The following is a 19,858-nucleotide window of genomic DNA, read 5'->3' on the forward strand; positions in this document are numbered from 1 at the left end:
TAGCCGGACAGGAGGAGGAAGGAACAGGGCACCTGCCCTGACAGACCTTGAGGAGCTCGTGGAGACTACAATTGAGCCTGAAAGTGTCGTGGGGATTGGGGATGCAGACAGCTCTGCCAGAGCCGCCACAAAACAAGGTAAGACGCATGCACAGCATTGTGCCCCCCCTACCCCTATCCCAAATCCCCAATTGGGCATTGAGAATACCACTCCAGTACAGGTGTTAGTGCAAACAAGCAATGCATTATGGGAGATGTAGTTTCTGAAACCCCAAACATGACATAAATTGCGCAGAACAACTAGACATGTGACACACATTAGCGATAAGCAGGCATAGGACAATGAGAGAGTGTTACAGAGATTTATTATGATGATAGCAATGCAGGGCTGCAGGTACACTGAGCTGATGTTGAATTTCTGTCCACAGGCGATACTTCGCGCAGGACTGCACAGGAGAAGGGAGAGAGGGCACCCCGGAAGGACAGCTCTGAGAAGACCACCAGGAGTTCTGGCCAGACAACAGCACCACAGCCAGCCACGCCACCACAGCCAGCCTCGCCACCACAGCCAGCATCGCCACTCCAGCTGGCATCACCCGCATCTACTTCACCTGCATTGTTCAGGTCTAGGAGGCGTGCTGTTGCCAGAATTCATGTCTCTGAGTCCTCTTCAGACGAATCGAGGGGTGCTGCGGAAACATCCACTGTGCCACTGGATGGTTGCCATGCCGGTGTGCACTCCGCCTCGGAGGGAGCACACACAGGTGCCAGACGTCGCCGCAGGGCTCGGGTGCAAAGTCTACCTCCACAGGGTGAGAGCCAGGGGGTGTTCTTAGGGCTGGAGGCCACCATGGTCAAGGTCCAGCGCCTACAAGGAAAGGCAATATTGTCAGTCCAGCGCCAAATGAAGGGCCTCAATGCAACAATGGGCAATATTGACAGGGGCATAAACGTAATGGCTGAGGGCATGAGGGAGATGGCTGTGGGCATCCGGGACATGTCCCAGTCCGTCATGCTGCTGTGCACGAAGATGGATGAGGACAGGGCTGCACGGCACAGGGAGAGGCAAAGGAAAGATCACCACACAAGGGCAGTGAACCGCCTGGCAACTGCCACTTCGCTGCTCTGCAGGCGCTCCGTGGCAATGCAGGAGGGGCTTGCGCACTGCAGCAATGACGTGTCAAGGGGGATGGTGAGGGTGACCAGTGCACTTGAGGTGCTGCTAACCAGCCAGTCGGCCACAACTGGTGCTGTTGATGCTGGGGACAGCGAAGACACCACCAGTAGGAGCAGCATTACCCCATCTGTCACATACACACGGAGGAGCAACAGATGGCATGAGGCCGCCACTGGTCCCGGAGCCAGTGAGGAGACTCAATCCCTGGCATCCAGCACTGTAGTGCGTGGGCGCAGACACTGATGCTGCACACAATTGAAGGACACAGTTGGGTGAAGTAACCCTTGACTTCAAACTCTTGTTTTCACATGATTGATAGGGCCAATTATGGCGTTGTGTTGTGGCGTAGTGCCGCATGATTAAAACTACGTCATGGCATACAACTACTAGCTGTGTCCCCTTACTTACTTAGAAATAGTTGCATGTGATCTCTGCCCGTCCCTCTCTCCCATCTGTTGCTGTTGCCACTCTTGCTGCGTTGGACTCTGGCTGTGCAGACTCATCGTCTTTGTCCTCAAAATCTGTTATTTCCACCTCTGTACCTGTCTTCGTGGCAAGGTTGTGCAGCATTGCACAAATGGCAATGATCTTGCAACAGAGGATGGGTGTGTACTGGCATGCGCCTCCGCTTTTGTGGAGGCAGCGGAACCTGCTTTTCAATAGTCCAAACGTGCGCTCCACCACGTTGCGTGTTGATTTGTGTGCCACATTGTATCGTCTTTCACTCAGGGTTGATGGGTGTAGGTAGGGAGTGAGGATGAATGACCGCACGGCATATGCACTATCGCCTAAGTGAGTAAGAGAGTAGCATTAGTCACATGCCTCAATACACATTCATTTGCGATAAGTATTAGGGAGTGTCACAGTGATTTACCTAGCAGGTATCCTTCTCCAAATTCTCCGGCAACCAGTCGTGTGTAGATCCCACTGTTCTGGAAGATTAAGGAGTCGTGGGTGCTCTCAGGGAACTTAGCTACGATATCAGTGATTATGTTGCCTGCATCGCAGATTACCTGCACATTAATGGAGTGGGTGGACTTTCTGTTCCTGTAGATGTGCTCAGTGGCTGCTGGTGGGCAGATTGGAATGTGTGTGCCATCAATACAGCCTATGACATGCGGGAAGTGTGCCATCTGGTAGAAGTCTGTCTTTGTTTTCTGCAGTTCAGCCTGTGTGTTTGGAAAGCTAATGTAGTGTTGCATTCTCTGCATCATGGCATCCAGGAACTTCCTGAAGAAACGGGACAGGCAACTCTGGCATACCCCGCCTACCGCAGCTATCACCCCCTGGAAACTGCCAGATGCGAGTAGATGTAGGCTACAGAGCACCTGCACATGTGGTGGTATGGCATGCGCCCTTGTTGTTGGCTGGTCCAGGAGTGGGTGCAAGTCCCTTATCAGGTCCATGATGGTTTGGGGGTGTAGCCTGTACCTTTCATGTATCTCAGCCTCAGTCTGTTGGAAGAGTGTGATGCGCTGTCTGTAAATGCGTTCCTCCCGTCTCCAAATCCTCAGACCTGCTGCCTGTAGACGTAGGCGCCTTACAATCACATACAGAGCGGCCATGGTGTCCACGCTGGTGCATTTTGGGATTGCTTATATGCACTGTGGCTGTTTACCACCTGATTTCACTCTGTGTTAATTACCGACTCTTAAATACCGAATTTCATGGAATTCGTAAATACCGAATTTACCTACATCTCTTGTGTCGTTTTACCATTTCATATTTACCGATTCGGTAAATATGAATTCGGTATTTATGAATCGGTATTTTTGGATTCGGTAAAGATGAATCGGTATTTACCGATTCATATTTACAGAATCCATCTTTTTGGACTCCTACATCTCAATTGCCTAAATACCGGTCAGTAACGGGAAATTTACCGAATTTCGGCCGTTACCGACCGGTATTTAGCTACCTACATATGGCCCTTTGTCTCCATTTTTTATATACTTGAGATAAATACTATTTGACTATAATAGTATATTTACTATAATATTTTTGGCATGCCTGCTCCTAGCACACTTCGTAGAATGTGTTGCTGTCTTGGAGGTACCAATATGGATTTAGAAAGTAGTCAGCCGGCTCACCTAGAGGGGACACCTAATAGGTTTATGTACATTAAATATGGTATTTCTTCCATAATGTACAGTACACTATGGAACAAATATACGAAAAAGGATCCTGATCTACTGTATTAGGCATGCCTTCTGGAATAAGCATGATTTGGTAAAGATACAGAGTGTTTGGGAACACTCTGCCAGACCAACTGGTAATTTGGCTTATTTTGGAAAAGGTCTGGGGCTAGAGCCTGTCTTCTTGAATATAGAACAGTCTTTGGGCTGTTTACTTATCTTGTTGCAGTCTCTAGACTGCTTTTTGAGAGCTCTTTTTGTTTGTAAATATGATTTACAATTGGTTTGGTTTGAGTACAGTCTGTGGGCTGCCTCTTGTTTTTGTCCTGGTGTTGATTTGTGGGTTGATTGTGTGTTTGAGAGTCCATGGGGTTTGTGGACTGACACCGGTGGTAATGCTTGTGAAATACTTGTTTGAGTGAGTAGCGACTGTGCTCACTGTGTAAGGATGGCTTGCCTCAGCAAGCTGTGTTGTGTGTTATGAGTATGTGGCCCCTTCTTGAAAATGTCTGGAATTAGCTCAATTTGGTTTGTTGTCGTCATTGTGTTCTGCAGATGCCATTGGAAGAATTACACTTTAAATTTCAAAGAATGAACTATATAAAATATGTTAAGTAGCTGCACGCTACTATGGAAAGTAAAGCAGTAACAAAGTATAGATGTGTGAACATTCAATTAATATATTGCCACAGTGGTAAAAAATTAGGATTAAAACTCAATAGGAAAAAGCAGGTCTCACAGAGAAAAACAAATTAGTGTGTTTTACACAACTAGAACTTAACAAAATTAAAAATAGGTGCCCAACATTTTGTTAGTACTGCCTATCAGCTGTGCAAAATGTTACAGCACTATCCTTAGATACATCATATTAAATATTAAAAGACATTCACATTATATGAGTAATTGGTTGCTGCTAAAATAAAAGTGTCCTCCTTTTACAACACTGCAAACAATAGATTTTGACTGGCTTGGAATGCCTGGTTTTTAGAATGAACTGAGCCTCATTTCCAGCACCAGCTGCTGCCTTCTCTCCTGAAAAGTGTAGAACCTAACACCTGCCGGTCATAAAACACAGCTAAATAAATAAGACAGGCCTTACACAGGCATAAGCTACAAATAAACACTATGGCAACTAGGTTTTAAGTTAGTACAGAATGGCATAAAAGCACATGCATTAAAGACTACTAATTTTGAAAGTTAGAAATACAGCTTCATTATTTTGGATAAAAGAGAAAGGATAGAAGTAAGGAGTTTCTTTCCTGTTGCCTTCCTAAGAAGAACATCTGTGGATCTGATGGTAAATAATTACTACTTTCTGAAGGTGAAACAAACGTTCTATGTCTCAATAAAGCTTCTGTGCTTAGTTTCAAAAGAAGTTTTGAAAGTGTTATAAATACATGCATTTAAAGACAAAAGGAAATGAATGAGGCTTGCTTTTCATATGTAGAAACAACCAAAAGGGTTAGTGATCATTATTAAAAAATGACTACATGAAAAATATTACTAAAATCGTTTTTGCATTATTATGATCTTTATAATGTCTAATAACACTATTGTGAGAATTCAATAATAGTTTGCAATGTAGAAAATTACCCTGTGCAAAGTGTGCATTAAGATTTAAATGTCTAAATAAATGGTTAAATATATTGTGCATCAAAATTAAAAAGGTGAATATTCGTTTCTCTAACAATGACAATATTACTGTATCTTAGTGATAAACTTAAAATATGATTTCTATTATGGCCTAATGGCTGCAGTCTCAAATACAATTAAAAGTTATACAAAAAGAGTAGCACTAAAGACATGTGAATTACATTGCGCGCCTTAATGCACAATAGCTCTGGGCGCATTATGGCATTCTGAAAACTAACATTTTGAGCCAGTTCTTTAGGTGCTAGAAAGCACAGTGCCCAAGAATAAAAAAAATAAAGAGCAAACTTTACATCCTACCTTTGGAATATCAGCATACAGGCACGGAGCAGGGATGCCCCTCAGTCATGCTTCTCGAAGAGTTACTTTAAATTGTGATGGCCACATGGGGATAACTTTGCTTAGACAAGGGACAACAGGTTTAAGGGTCAGAGGTCGAGTTTTGTATTTAGCAAACTAGCATGGTTGAAAGCAAAATGCCCACACAGGAGGGTTTATTTCTGGCAGACTGGCTCTGGCACTTCGACCTTAGTAGACATTCCGAGGGAGGGGGCCAGAGCGTAGAGAGAGAAGGAGGGGCAGCAGCATCTGTGGGCCATGTGTAGCTCCTGACACGGAGAGGGGCAGTGAAATAAAGTTTGCATTAATGCGCCATCATGATAAACAGCACAATAGCTAAAGGAATTGGTTGTTGGTCATTGGATTAATGTTTCCTAGTTAGCTCAATGTGCTTGTACACCAAAATTTACAAGGTGGTAAAGTCCAATAGTATTGGACATGGCCTCCTTGGTGTGGTTTCCCCTAGTTATTTACCCCCTACAAGTTTGTCCATGCCCAGCTGCCAAAAGAGGAAAGTATTGTCAACAGGAGGTTACCTGCTTAGGTTACCTACTGTCGAAGGGGGGGTAGGAGACTAGCTCCTGGGCAAATTAAGGGTAAGCAAAATTAAGTAACACACTGTGTTTTTTTGTGCTTTTTTGTTCTCCCTCTCTCCCTTTCGAGCCTGTCTAAGCTGTCTAGGAACGGCCATGAGACAATCGGTTGGACTCGCTTTAGTCATTCATTTCACAGGATGCTGTGAATATGCTCGTGAAGAAATAGAGACAAAGCACCTCACCAGTGCAAGTCTAATTGGCTATTAAATAATACTGTTTGAACAAATTGTTAGAATCAACAAAATGAATAAATAAATATGCCATGTTACTGCCCCTCCTATCTCTAAACTAATGAAATTGGATAAGGATGAAAGGATGGGTAGAATAGACTGATGTTCCCTTATTTGACCTTTAAGGGGAACTATGTGTTGGTGGTTTTTGTTCCAAATTCCCAGGTGGCAACACCATTATTGTTGATGTTATTACAGCACTACAGGAGTCGCAGAAGTATCACAAGTTCCCTATTAGTTAGTCTATGTAATCAAGCTGGCAGCCTTGCTAGAGCTGATGAATACTTTTCTTCCCTGAATATGATAATACATGGCCCAGATCGTGAAAAGTGTGATGCATATGGTTCACAATGCTAGGAAAGATGCCCATATGCCATTAGCACACATTTTTTACGAACAAAATGTTCTTTGCTTGTTTTCTTGTCTGCCACAAACAAGTTCTGCTGGAAAATTCATGTACCTACTAGGTTATGTTTCCTCATGTAATATGGATCTCTGTTACATTTACATTTTTAGAGTTTTCTTCTACACCTATAACATGAGAGCATTGTCATAAGAGCAAAGCATGGTTGTTCTTATGCAAGGAAAATAATGTTAGAGGAGTCTGCAGTTTTGCACAATAGTGAAGGTTCACTAAGTAGGAACTGTATCGTGATGACTTATAAGTCCAAGTTTGTTAAAAGAATAGTTGTTTTGAAATTCCTTTTTCTTTGAGGTTCTTCAGAAGAATAATATAGGGGCGTTTCTGAAATTGAATATCCTCTTTTGATTGATTATTTGTATGTTGTGTCTAAAGATTTCTGTTCTGTTCACTAACAAATATCTGTTTCTTACAACCATTGCCAGAGGGGCCCGGACATCAGATCCAGTCTGGGGATTCAGCGCAAGTCCAGTTTGGAGCTGAGGTGAAGGAAACCAGCACAGGTGGTGCTGGCAACTAGGACCGCAGTGAAGGTAGAAGGCCGGAAGCACTGGGTCCATAAAAGTGACATGAAACGTGTACCCCTACCACTGTCTTGAGCGAAAGATGGGGTCACAAATCAGGATGGAGAGCTGATTCCTTGCTTTATTCCTTTTTTCCTGATGCCCAGCTGAGAGAGGCACAGACCGACAAGGACGGCAAGGAGGCTTTGCTTGAGGTGACCCCCTCTGAAATAAGGGTTGCTTCAGATACTTCAGCATCAGGCTTCTGAGTCCTGGGCCCCAAGTGAATGCAAGTCTGCACCTTTGTTTGTTGATAAGGAGGTGCCTGGATACACTAGGTACAATCTGCAGCCCCGATGAAAGAGCAGTGCGCCAGCAGAGCAATACAGGAGTTAGGGAAGGACTTGAGTTCAGGGTACAAGTGCTGTGCCTCTGGTGCCTGTTAGATTAGAGTGAAGAATACTGGTGCACTGCCTGAGACACTGGACAGGATCGTTGACGGTATTTGCCCTGGAAGGTGATTGCCCTATCCTGAAAGAAAGACTTTTTCCTTAGCCTGGGCTGTGATTGTTTTTCTGGGTTGCAAGTTGTGCAGCTCCACCATGGGAGAAGTGAACACTTGATGAGCGATAAGAGCCTGTCTGTGAGGCTCAGATGGACACAGGGAGAAGACTCCCCTCTGGCTGGTTGTACAGTGGCTGCAATTCCTCAAGCACTCTTTTGTTAGCAATGTACCACTTTCGTCGTCCCATTTTTGAGGAGGAGCAGCCCTTTGCGGCTCCTCGTCCTAATTCCCATGGCCCCGTTTGGACCCTCAAGAAAAATATTTTGTACACTTTTGATAAGTACTACTCCGCCCTCCCCCTGAACATATCATTGGTACTCTACCCCTCATAAAGAAGAACACCGGAAGGTTTATCAAGAATGTTTTTATTTAGCCATTGCATCAGACATGTGCTGTTGGCTATTTCCAAAACGGAATAAAATAGCCACTGAATTCCACCAGAATTCAGGGACATGGACTTGGACTGGATGGCTTTGGACACTGTTTACCATCTGGGGCTGGAAGTTCTTATCAACCGTATGTATAATTGTTGCGATCCCTTTTTCCTGCTGCCTTTGTAGACAATGTGGCCCGGTCCTCTGTTCCATTTGTGCTTCTACCTGTACTTCATGTATACCAGCTAAACAAAATACTAAGAATGTAAATGCCCGGCTAGTAACTTACCAAGAAATAAGAGAACAAATCTCAATCGACATCCGTGATCACTTTCATGTTTCTTCTATTGCATAGCGATGTCTTCAGCTAATGCCGTCTGTGGAAATCGCAGATAATCTGTTAGCATGAGCTGAAGCCATTTTATTTGTGGCATCCATTTTTGTTAGCCATGTGCTTCTCCCGCCTTCGCTGTTGCTTGCCTTTCTATTCTGCTTGAGTCATCAACTGTAGTTAACTCCTTCAGTACTGAGCCAGAGCTATGTATAAGCTCAGAGAGGCCTGTAGCTGCTAGAATGCACCTGTTTTTTAATGTAACTGTCAGGATGTTCCAACTGATGTAAGCAGTTTTGTCCGTGTTAGTCAATAGCTATTCCTGGGTATGCCTGTACCTCCCATTTGAGTCTCCATGCTTACTCAGCTGTAAACTGGGTATATACAACCCTTGGTTTCTGTATTCCTTGGACTACCTCTTATAGTGCCTGAGGTTGCTGTATTGATGTAGTCCCACTCATGAGAGATTAATAAACTTGTTATGTGATATTCCAGCTTCCGTGCCAATCTCTTCTTTGTTGGTTGAAAGAACCAGTGGACAGATAAGGGTAAACCCCTGCACCGGTGAGCCCCTAAAAAGGCTCATTTCCCATGGATAGGAGAGGGATAGAAATGCCATTCAAAGACTTCCAAGAAGGGTATTATTAAATCCAAAAATATCAGATTGTTGAATTTCTCCTAAAGTGTACATACAAGAAGTTATAAGACTTTCTTGCTTGTATGTCCAAATTCAGCCTTCCAGTGGTCTGCCCTGATTCGTCAGAGTTAAGTGGATTAGCCAGGCTGCCTTGTAGAGGTGATAAAGAGCCCCTGGGGTTGACCGGCTCTGCTGGGAGGGCATTGTGCTGTTCCATAGGAATGCCAGGCCCGGGGGAGGAGTCGTAAACCATGGTCTTCAAAGAGGAGAGCAGAGGCCAGTGTAATTTACAGCTCTGAACTTACCACCTCAGGAAGATGGTAGGATTAAGGAAGGTATGAGCAGATGTAGGAGGGAGAGTCTAAGTAATGAGCCATCCTAAGGGTGTGTTTAGCCAGCTCTTACCTCCTTGCTGGAAAATCAGCCATTATGGACTTGGAAGATTTGATGCACTCCGGGACAAAATAATGCCACACTCTACAGGATGTGGTCATATCATTGAGGAGTTACCCTGCTCCCATTGGTCAGAAGTGACCTCCTGCATGACCTTGAGAACTTGGAATAAGTATCTAAGAGGGGCAGAGCCCTCCAGATCTGCTTCTTGAAACTTACTAAGATTTCTAAGGCCTGACCTCTGAAAACTGCACCATCTGAAACTACAGCCCTGTGGATTATTTTGGTGAAAAAGAACTAAAGAGTGGACTCCCTGAAAGCTACAGGTTAAAAGACCTCAGCTGGAACATCACCAACTAAATCTACAACTTGGAGAACCATCAGTGGATTTGTATGGGTTTTGTATCAGTGGATTGTGGGAACTGATGTCCTCAACTTTCAAGGACCATCTTGGTGCTTCCAGACCCTTGGAGTAAGTTTCAGACACTTTGGGACCCCTTGAGGAACTTCAGGAAGAAGTTCAAGAAGTTTGGAGAACTTTGGAGTAACTTTGAAAAAAAGCTCCATAGAGGGACCGACTCAACCTGACCAGCCAGTCCGCCTGCCTTCAACTGCGAGCCAGCCAAACCATCCAGGTTCGTCCCACTAAAAGCTCCATGGGTCCAACTTCCAGAGATTGACCGGGACTAGAAGAAAACTGAAGCCGGTGAACCCTCACCAGATCCGGCTACATGAGGAACATCGAGAGACCCCGCAAGAAAAAGCTCCAGAAAAGTTTCTAAGTCCGCTCGTACAAAAGGTGACCGGGAGAAACCGTGAGAGCCAAGCCGCCTGCCTTCCATCGCATGTCGGCCTGGATTCCTGGGTTGTCCCGCTGAAGCAATCTTGAAATATTTTCTAAGTCCGCTCCAGGGAAGTTGACCGGGACCTCGTCACAAGTCAAGCCAGCGAACCCTCACCGGATCCGGACTGGCTGGGAGCTTTGAGGACCCTCGGGAAGAAAAGCTTCAGAAAAGTTTCTAAGTGTGAAGGTAGAAACTGAGACCGGGACCTGACGGGAGCTGTAGCCTCTCCGGGCTCCATCGCGCCCGGCCTGAAACTTTGACTTTGGTCTGGTCTATCGCGAGCAGGTGCACAATATGGTGCTATAATTTTCTGTGCTATATTTTATTAAATCTTTGAAAATTCATATCTACGGTTTCCTACATTGGATTTTTGTCGTTTTGGTGTCATTTTACAGATACAAATATTTCCTATTTTCATAAAGTAGTGTTGGATTTTTATTATGTGTTGTGTCTTAATTATTTACTGAAATGGTGTTTTTAAATGCTTTACATACCTGTCTTTGAAGTTAAGCCTGTCTGCCCTCAGCCACGTTACCAAGGGTTGAGTATAGGAATAATATTCTAAGACCTATGCTGAGTCCTATCATGTGTTAGTGTCAATATTGTCAGTGGCAGACCTACATTTGCCCCTACCAATAACCCACTTTCCAACAATATGCTTTTCACAATAAATATATCAGGCCTATTGTCATTTTCATTATATTTCTTAATTAAAAAAATCAGGTCTACAGCCATGATCATTGGATTGCCACCGTAACTAACTAAGCCGTGCTAGTTTGAGAATAACTTTGCCACAAGCAAAAAAGTGCAATACAAGTTCTTCTTTTAGGGGAAATACACAACTTTGTTCCAATCCAGTCCTGTACATACAGAAACCAACATACGGGGAAGCCAAAGCCCCTCTCTCAGTAGTACTTGAAAAGCTCTTTGTTGAGCACATAAGGTCCAACAAGAGCTACCTGGTAAAGGTAGACCTAAAAAAATGTGGATTACTGTGGCCCTGGGCATCCCACACTGATCTAAAACACACAACTGTGCTATGAAGTCTAAAGTTAATGATGGAATGAGAAATTGATCTGTGCTCCTGTCAGAAGAAAACAAACACCGTAAATTATCTGCTTATATCTAAGACACTTTTACAGTGCCATGTGTGTGCCCTAGAAAGTTGAAGCCTTTGTGTGTGTTTTTGAACCTTCTATCAGAATCCATATTGCTGCTGGCTTATGCAGTTGGCAGTAGCGGCTCCTCTACTAAGGTGGAGGAGCGTCTCCCCATTGCTCTTAGAGCAGTGACAAAGGGAAAAAGAAAATGATAATAACAAGGTTATTATCATTTTATTTTTCATTGCTGTGGGGCTGGATTAGGGTGGGGCTGGTGGCTCAGGGAAGAGTGGGCTGTGCACCCTACATCCCATTAGGATGTAGGGCGGATCGGTGGCGATCCGCCCTACATCCTTCCCCGCCCGCCACCCATTTCCCCCCGCCACATTAGTATGGCGGGGGGGGACCGCGGAGGAAGGGAAGACCGTCTGCCGCTTTTCCGCCCGGTCGACGAGTCGACCAGGCGGAAAAGAGTTCAATATGGTGGCGGTGTCTACTAGACACCGCCATCCATATCAGGATGCAGGTGGGGGGCAGCCTTTCCATGGTGGCAACGTGCAGAGTTTGAAGTTGGGGGCCTGTTGCGGGCCCCCAGTATGTTGGGGGGCTGGGGGACACTTGGGGGGTACCTATGGTACTCCACTGCATGTACATGCAAAACATGGCAGGCACCGCACGGTGCCTGCCATGTTGTGCATGCACATGCTTAACATGCATTCCTGACATTGCGGAAGGTACTGCTGAAAGCACCATCCGCTGCAATGTCAGGAATGCGGGATGCGCCCGCCAGTATGGCGGGGGCATCCTAATACCCAATGCGGGACCGCCGCATGCATAGCGGGCGGTCCCATTTCCCGGGATGAGCCCCTAAATGTGCTGGACTGCTTGATCGCCGTCTTGGCCCGGCCAAACGGTCATGCATAATTTGCATATTCCCCACCAGGCTGTAATGCACAGCCTGGTAGGGAATATGCACAGGCAGGTAAGCGTGTTTTTTAAAATATGTTTTTCAACACCCCCTGTCCCCTGCACCCCACCACCCCCGATCCCTACCAGTTGCCACTGACAAAAATGATGACAGCAGTGTGGTGTGAAATCACCTTTTCTGTGGAAACAAACAACCTTTGCCCAACCAATACATGTACTCCTGTCCAACATTTGAGCAGAACCAAGACCCCTTCTGTAATAATCCTGAAAGCTCTTTTTTAGGTGAATCACAAAAGTTCTGGAAACAGCTACGCTGTCACTGTGCTGTGAAGCCAGACCTAAAAAGCATGAATTTCTACTCCCCAAAAACTAGGAGCATTTGTCAGGGTGGGAATTCAAACAGAACATCCGACATTGCCTAGTTAATGTCTGTGTTTCCAGAATTCAAAGAATTTTGTGTGAGTCTTACTCCACACCCATGTATGACACACTCCCAGATTTCCAGATATTTGTTTACAGAAAGAAAATATTTGTCATGAGTAAGCATTTCTTACTCTTTGAAATTCACAAGATAATTCACATCTAAAATTGTAGTAAGACAAACCTAGTATTAGAAAATTCTTTGTCATTCAGGCCTGAATATTCAGGAGTAATCAAGATCTAAGAAAGAAGAAAGACAACTACTCTTAAATCTTAGTGAATTAGGTACTATGGTGCTTATTTACAAGCCCCCTGAGTGTGTCACATTTAATATGGGACAATGTGACGCAGCGACGACGCAAGCGGCTTGTAAATAAGCCCCTCTGTATTTTGTGAATTCAGTCATTCAACGCTGGTTTCAGACTTGCACTCCTGGGGTACTGGATCATTATGCTTCCTAAACAACAACTTTGGCATCTGCAGAGCTTTCATGTGTTCCAGATCCATGCACGTGTAGCTCATCCAGTCCAGGCTTTTGCTTTGCATTTGGGGAATGTATTCATAATTGTTTAATGGCATAGACAGGGCCACAAGTCTCAGAAGGCAAATGTAAACGGACTGGATGAGCTACTCATGAACTTGGTAAATGTGATAGCTCTACTTCTTGGCTCTGGAGTCAGGGTGAGCTGAGGTTCTCTGTCCATTGCTGCTTTAGAACATTGTGTTCAGTACTACGCAGCTTGCATCGTATTATGAGCCAGCTCAGGCTATATTCACATACTTTGTTATGTGTGTTTTCTCGGAATGCGCCGTCTTTTGTTGGCAGCTCTATTTGGTTTGCAATTCACCCCGTTGCGCTGTTAAGTAAACAAAGCAGGTTATCTCTGTGGACAAGCAGTCTCTTGGTGAAACAACACACATATCCACAGGCAATCACAGGGCTTCCGTGTGTCCTCGGGAGACCCAGAGATGAAAAGCCGGAGCTTGTTTGGAGAGGGATTGAAAATGAGATATTGCAGCAGTGAAACTCCTTTCGAGTCTGTCTGACGCACGTACACTTACGCATGCGTGCACTTACGCATGGACGCAGCTCTGAGCTGGGGCCAGGGTCATGGCCGGAAACTGGGGAAGGTTAACAGCAGTCATCACATTTCGAAATGCAAAAGGTGCACGTAGGTCTTACTAGACGTCGAGAGTTCAAGTGCAAACTTGCTCTAATAGTGTAATATGCTATTGTGTTATTGGATTCTATTGGCAGAGTAAACTGATTTACCCACAGCTTTAAAATGCTGAGCTTAAAGCTGGGCTGTCTGTGGGTGGTCTGTGCACTTGCACCCCCTGCAGCGCAATACTAAATGATATTCAAGGCTTGCAGGGTCCGGGGTGCACCGCCATATACACGAGGCCTCCCTGCACAGCGGAGTGCTGGTGATACCCACAAGCTTGAAATCCCCAATGGCTGGATACGCTGTGCGTCACCTGCACAGAGGTCAGTGTCAGGGGCGCAACTAGGTCTTAATTTCGGGGGGGGCTAACATGGCAAATGAAGGGGCGTGGCTAATGTTAATCAATAGGGGCGGGGCTAAAATGGCAGATAATCAGGATCGGATAATGCTCAGGTCAAGCTGAGAAAAAAATGTGGTGAATTCAGCATTTGAAACTGGACAACAATTAGAGCACGCATTTTTGTTAATTTGATGCCCCAAAACCCATACCCACCCTGAACCTTAAAATTACCCCTGCCACCCCAAACCCTATACCCACGCTGAACCATAAATTCCCCCCTGGCACCCCATAACCCCTACCCACCCTGAACCCTAAAATTGCCCCCATGACACCCCAAAACCCACACCCACCCAGAACCCTAAAAATGTCCCCCTTGCACCATAAATCCTATACCTGCCCTGAACCCTAAAATTATCCCCCTGACACCCCAAAACTCATACCCACCCTGAACCCTAAAATTACCCCTGGCACCCCAAAACCCATACCCACGCTGAACCTTAATATTACCCCTGGCACCCCAAAACCCATACCCATCCTGAACCCTAAAATTACCCCTGGTACCCCAAAACCCACACCCACCCTGAACCCCTAAATTACCTCCCTGGCCTCCCAAAACCCATACCCGTCCTGAATCCTAAAATGACGCCCTGGCACACCAAAACCAATTACCACCCTGAACCCTAAAATGACCCCTGGCACGCCAAAACCCATACCCGCCCTGATCCCTAAAATTACCCCCCTTGAACCCCAAAACCCTTACCCACTCAGAACCCTAAATTTACCCCCTGGCACCCCAATCCGTAACCCACCCTGAACCCTAAAATTACTCCCTGGCACCCTAAAACCCACACCCACCCTGAACCCTAAAGTTACCCACTAGAACTCCAAAAAATGAACACTACAAACTTACACTACATTTGCATATACGGTGGGGACTGTCCTCTTTGACGTTTCCATTTATGTAAGTCAAGAACAACATTCACTTATGCAGGCAGTACGTAATGCTGTGCTGAAAAATGCATTAAAGTCACCGGAACTTACATAAGAAACTGCTGCCTGCTCTTCTGATGCTATTCTGTGGAGTCGGGCTGATCAGCAGCACTGTGCCCTGGCATCCAGCCCCTCCCGAAGCTCTTACAGTGTAGGTAAACGTGGGTCAAATGTCTCCTGGTTTCTCCTTGCCTGGGCCTCCTTTGCTTCTTCCTTGGTGCCCTTGGATGCAAAAAGAGAAAGATCCATGGCCCTGTTCACCATTTATCTGGTGAGCAGCGCTGTGGATGTGAATTCCATACAAGTGCACAGACAGCAGGGCCAAAGGGATGGCAGTGCAGGTGACGCTTTTCCTTTGTAAATTAATTCCTGCTGGAGTCATAGCCCAGGGCTTGCTGTCTGTGCACTTGTATGGAATATACATCCATACAAGTGCACAGACAGCACACCCTGGGCTATGACGCCAGCAGAAATTCCTTGACAAAGGAAAAGCGTCACCTGCACTGGCCATCCCTTTCCCCCTGCTGTGCACATCTTCCCACCCCATCAAGTGCTTAGGTGAAATCCCTGCCTTCAGGCAAGGATTTCACCTCCGTGAAGCCAGTGTAAAGGAAAACAAGAGGTGGGGGCATGGGGCTTCACTGAAACTGTTCAGAGGCTGTTCAGAGGCAGGCTGCCGGGCCTCTCAGAAAGGATCCGATGCGCAGCCTTCGTTCAGCGTGTGTAATCTTAGCCCGGGCTGAAGAAGACGACGGGGGGGGCTGAAGCCCGGTGAGCCCAATGGGTGTTGCGCGCCTGGTCAGTGTGTACCATCCATCATAACACAACTACCTTCAAGCTGTACCCTCCGTGCACGCACTGGAGTCAATTCAAGTGGCGTTCACTGACGGCGGCTCCTCCGCCGGTGTGTTGCTGATGTCAGCTCCACCACCAATACCACTGCCTTCAGCCGCCCTCAAATGGGTTGGCAGTCAGAATGTACAAGAGGGCTCAGGGGATATTTGCTAAGTTTTGTTGGAAGTCCGATTTCTGCCTAATCGAAGTGAAGGCTTTCGTCCTTTATCTATAAACAAACAAATAAGGCTTGGTTTGGAAGTGGTTGATTCTCAGAAAACCATCATTAGTGTATTTTGGGCCATATATGCTATTTTGGTGCTTCCTGAAATATGTGGAAAAAGGTGCAAACACCAGCAGTCTGACGCTATTTCTTCGAACGAATGGTTTCAGATCTGCTAAAAACGCGTATGCAACATTGCTTTTACTGAGTGTGGAAACTGTAGTGTCCTGCAGGACACAGTCTAGTGTTCCTATTGCTGTTGAACCCACACTAAACACCCACCCACCACAGGCGTCACCAGTCAGGTGACCCTGACAATAAAAGGGGCCGAGCGCACGTGCTCGGGGCCAGTTACTAACCATACATGCAGTGTCTGTGTGCTCCATTATTAAGTATGCGGGCCTAGCGCCCCCACCACTTTACAATGGCAATGAGTGGGTCCTATCCCACGTGTGCGGTGGCCTTGCCTCCCCCGGTCCTGGTGGGGGAAGTATGAGGCCGAGGAAAATGAGGGAGGGGAAGAGAGCTGCCTCGTGGAATAGGCACACCTCTCCCCCCCTGCGAGGAAGGCGCCAGCTGCCGGAAGGCCTGCGGGGCATGTGGCGAGCGCCGGGCCTGCAGAAAGAAGACGAGGTGACCGGGAGCCCACCCCGCACCTCATGAGCATCCCGCGGTGACCCCGGTGGGGAAGTGCCCCGAAAGAAAGCGGACCGATCGGAGCCCACCCGCATCGGCCGCGATGAGCCTTGTGAAGGAAGAGGTGAGCAAGCCGATCTGAGCCCACCCGCATCGGCCGCGACCAAGTGACCCCAAACGTGAGGAGGGCGCAGCGGGAGCCTACCCCGCATCTGCCCGCCGGAGGTGAGCCCGTGAATGGGGATGGGGACGCGGGGCGACAATAGACAAAAGATGAAGCCCCAAGTGCGAGGCGGTCAGCGGGAGCCCACCCCGCTCCGTACACCCTGCAGCTGATGCCCCGACAGCCTGATGGTGAGAGTGAAGCTCTTGCACAAGTGGAGCCCACCCGCAGCGGATGGGCAGCGGCTCTAACCCCCACCGCCTGCGTGGCACGAGAGCAGAGTGAGGCTGCGGCGGCGGGGAGAAAAGAGACCATTGACCCGTTCTGTGGCCTCTGCAGCTCGCAAACTGCGGCCCTCACCCCGCCCGCGCAGCGAAGGAACTGAGAGGCTGCTGCGAGCGGGGAGGGCGAGGAAGGGAACAGCGCCAGCACTCCGGCACAGCCCAAGAGAGAATCGTCTGTGGCGAGGACGTCAGGTGGTGCCCATCCCCCACCCCAGCGAACACTCCCGGCCAGCAGGAGCGGCCGGTGCGTAATAAATACAGTCGGAGCAATGCTGGGGCATATAAGGTAAAGCGCCCCCCTCAGTGGTGCCTGCATGCGTGTGCCCCAATCGGTTGCAGACGGCATATCAAAGGCGCATCGAAGCGCGAGTTTAGAGTAAGCGCGAAGAGCGCGAGGTGCCCCCAAGAGGAGGAGTGTGCATGTATGCGGCCCGGGAGACGAAGAGACCTGCTGCGGGGGCGGAAAGAACTGAAAGTAAAAGCGGAGCCCACCCGCAGCTGCGGCGGTACGTGACTGCAGGCGGCCAGCGCCGTCAAGAAGTGAAGTAAAATACAGTGCACACGCAAGGCTACTCAGCCCCCCCCCTGCGCGGTCCGAACAGCGTAAGAGCGGAGCTCAAGCAGCATTGGATCAGTGACCTCATCTCCTTCGCCCGCTTCCCCGCGCAGCATGTAAGCAAAGTGGGGCTGCTGCGGGCAAGGAGAGCAAAGTGGCAGGCGGCGAAATAAAGGTGCGTGGAAGCGCAAATACAAATAAGCGCGAAGGTCGCGAGGCCCCGTGCAGCGGCAAAAGAGCGGGAGAGCTGCCAGGTCCCCATCAAAGGTGCCTGAAGGAAGTTATGGAAATAGTAACGCGCAGTGCCCCAATCGTGGGAGGTGATGAAAATGCACACACACACAGCATAGAAGGTAAAGGACTTACCAAGTGCCTGGCAGCAGGAGTCTGTTGCCCGGAGCTCATCCACTGAGGCTCTGATCCCAAGCTGCATGGAGGCAGAGCACCGGAAAGGCCCAGAATGAGGGAGAGACTGCCGGTGCCTGGAAAGGTGCTCCCCTGCCATCTGGTGGACACCTGTGGTACTGCAGCGAAGGAGAAATAAACAAGCCTGCAGCAAGCCAAGGAAACCCAGCAGCAACAGGAGACTGGCTGATTGCGGCACAAGGGAGAAGAATGTACAGGGCAACTGTGGCTACCCAAAGCAGGAAGTAAGTACACCACAGGGAGGGTGACACTATGGAGGAACCCTAAGGAGAAAAGCAGAGCAAGGACACGAGCGCGCCAAGAGGAGTCACCAGGAGCAGGTCGACGGAGTGGTGGCGCAGACCACCAGAAGCACGAAGCTGAGACAGAGTGAGAGCGTAGCGGTACCTAGTGGCCACAGGTTGTCGCTGCAACAGTAAGAAGAAGGAGCACCACCAGACAAGCGAACGAAAATTCAGGAGCTCAGCGCCCGGCAAGGGCGAAGACGTGCAAGAAAAGCAGACACTGCTCCAGGGACAAAGGAGATAGAGGAACGCGCAGCGAGTGCACCCAGGAAGGTAGCGGAAGAGCGCCATCAGAAGAGCGCCACTGCAACGCGATTGCAGGGAAAAAGAGGTGGTTGCAAGAGCCACCAGAAGCGCGAAGACCCGGAAAAGGGGAAAGAAGCCGACCAGGCAGATGGTCGCCAGTGAGAAGAGGAGAAGCCGACCAGGCAGAGGGTCGCCAGTGAGAAGAGGAGAAGCCGACCCGGGAGATGGTCGCCAGCGAGGAAAAGAAGCCGACCAGGCAGTTGGTTGCCAGTGAGAAGAGGAGAAGCCGACCAGGCAGATGGTCGCCAGCGAGGAGAAGAAGCCGACCAGCCAGATGGTCGCCGAAGAGAAGAAGCGGACCACTCAGATGGTCGTCAGAGAGGAGAGGCCTGACAAGCGGCCTGATCAAAAGAATGGAGAAGAAGTCCGTGACGTAAAGAACGAAGAGGATGTCCACAGAAAGGACCCCAGGAATGGTCCGCAAAGAGGACCAGAAAGAGACGGACGAGAAGCTTAATACTAGAAACCAGAAAGAGTCAGGAGAAGGTCGCGACGACCGGTCCAGTCACAGACTGAACAGAAGACAGTGTCCCATTGCCGGGACAAGACCAGAGGGAAACGTGTAGAGTGCACGCTACATGGAGAAGCCTGGTGAGGAGGAGATAGAATGCGAGAGGACCAGACCGCGTCGCAAAGGAAGGAAAGAAGAGAAGGAGAGTGAGTGGCAAGACGCCATGAAGAGAGAAGAGGATGACAGGATGTCAGCCTACAAAGGAGGAAGGTACAGTGGCACCGCGCCACGGGCAGACAACCAACACAGGCGTGCGAGGGACCATGAGGCGAAGTGACCGGGCAGAGTACTCGCATCATCACCGAAGAGAACACCCAGAGACATCGGACCGCCGCCTACTGCCCCATCAAAGGATAATGGTGATGTCATCAGCACCATCAAGGAGCTGCATAACACCCAAGGGAATCCACACACTCCAGGCAATCGGAGTCCAAGAAGGCAGGCCGCCCAGGAACCGTCTGTGCACCCCTGTCACCCTGTAGCATACGGAAGTAGAG

General features: G+C 48.1%; 1 long non-coding RNA gene across 1 annotated transcript; it reads right to left on the reverse strand.

Annotated features, from left to right (window-relative positions):
- Positions 1–375: 375 nt before the first annotated feature.
- LOC146864065 (uncharacterized) lies at positions 376–18,355 on the reverse strand. The gene is made up of 4 exons (XR_014970046.1): positions 18,201–18,355; positions 15,190–15,360; positions 1,585–1,964; positions 376–867 (listed from the first exon to the last, which is right to left on the reverse strand). It is a non-coding gene; the product is annotated as an uncharacterized LOC146864065 (long non-coding RNA).
- Between the last annotated feature and the right edge of the window lie 1,503 nt (positions 18,356–19,858).

Source organism: Triturus cristatus, chromosome 2_1, assembly GCF_964204655.1.
Source record: "Triturus cristatus chromosome 2_1, aTriCri1.1, whole genome shotgun sequence".
In the NCBI taxonomy this organism is placed as follows: domain Eukaryota; kingdom Metazoa; phylum Chordata; class Amphibia; order Caudata; family Salamandridae; genus Triturus; species Triturus cristatus.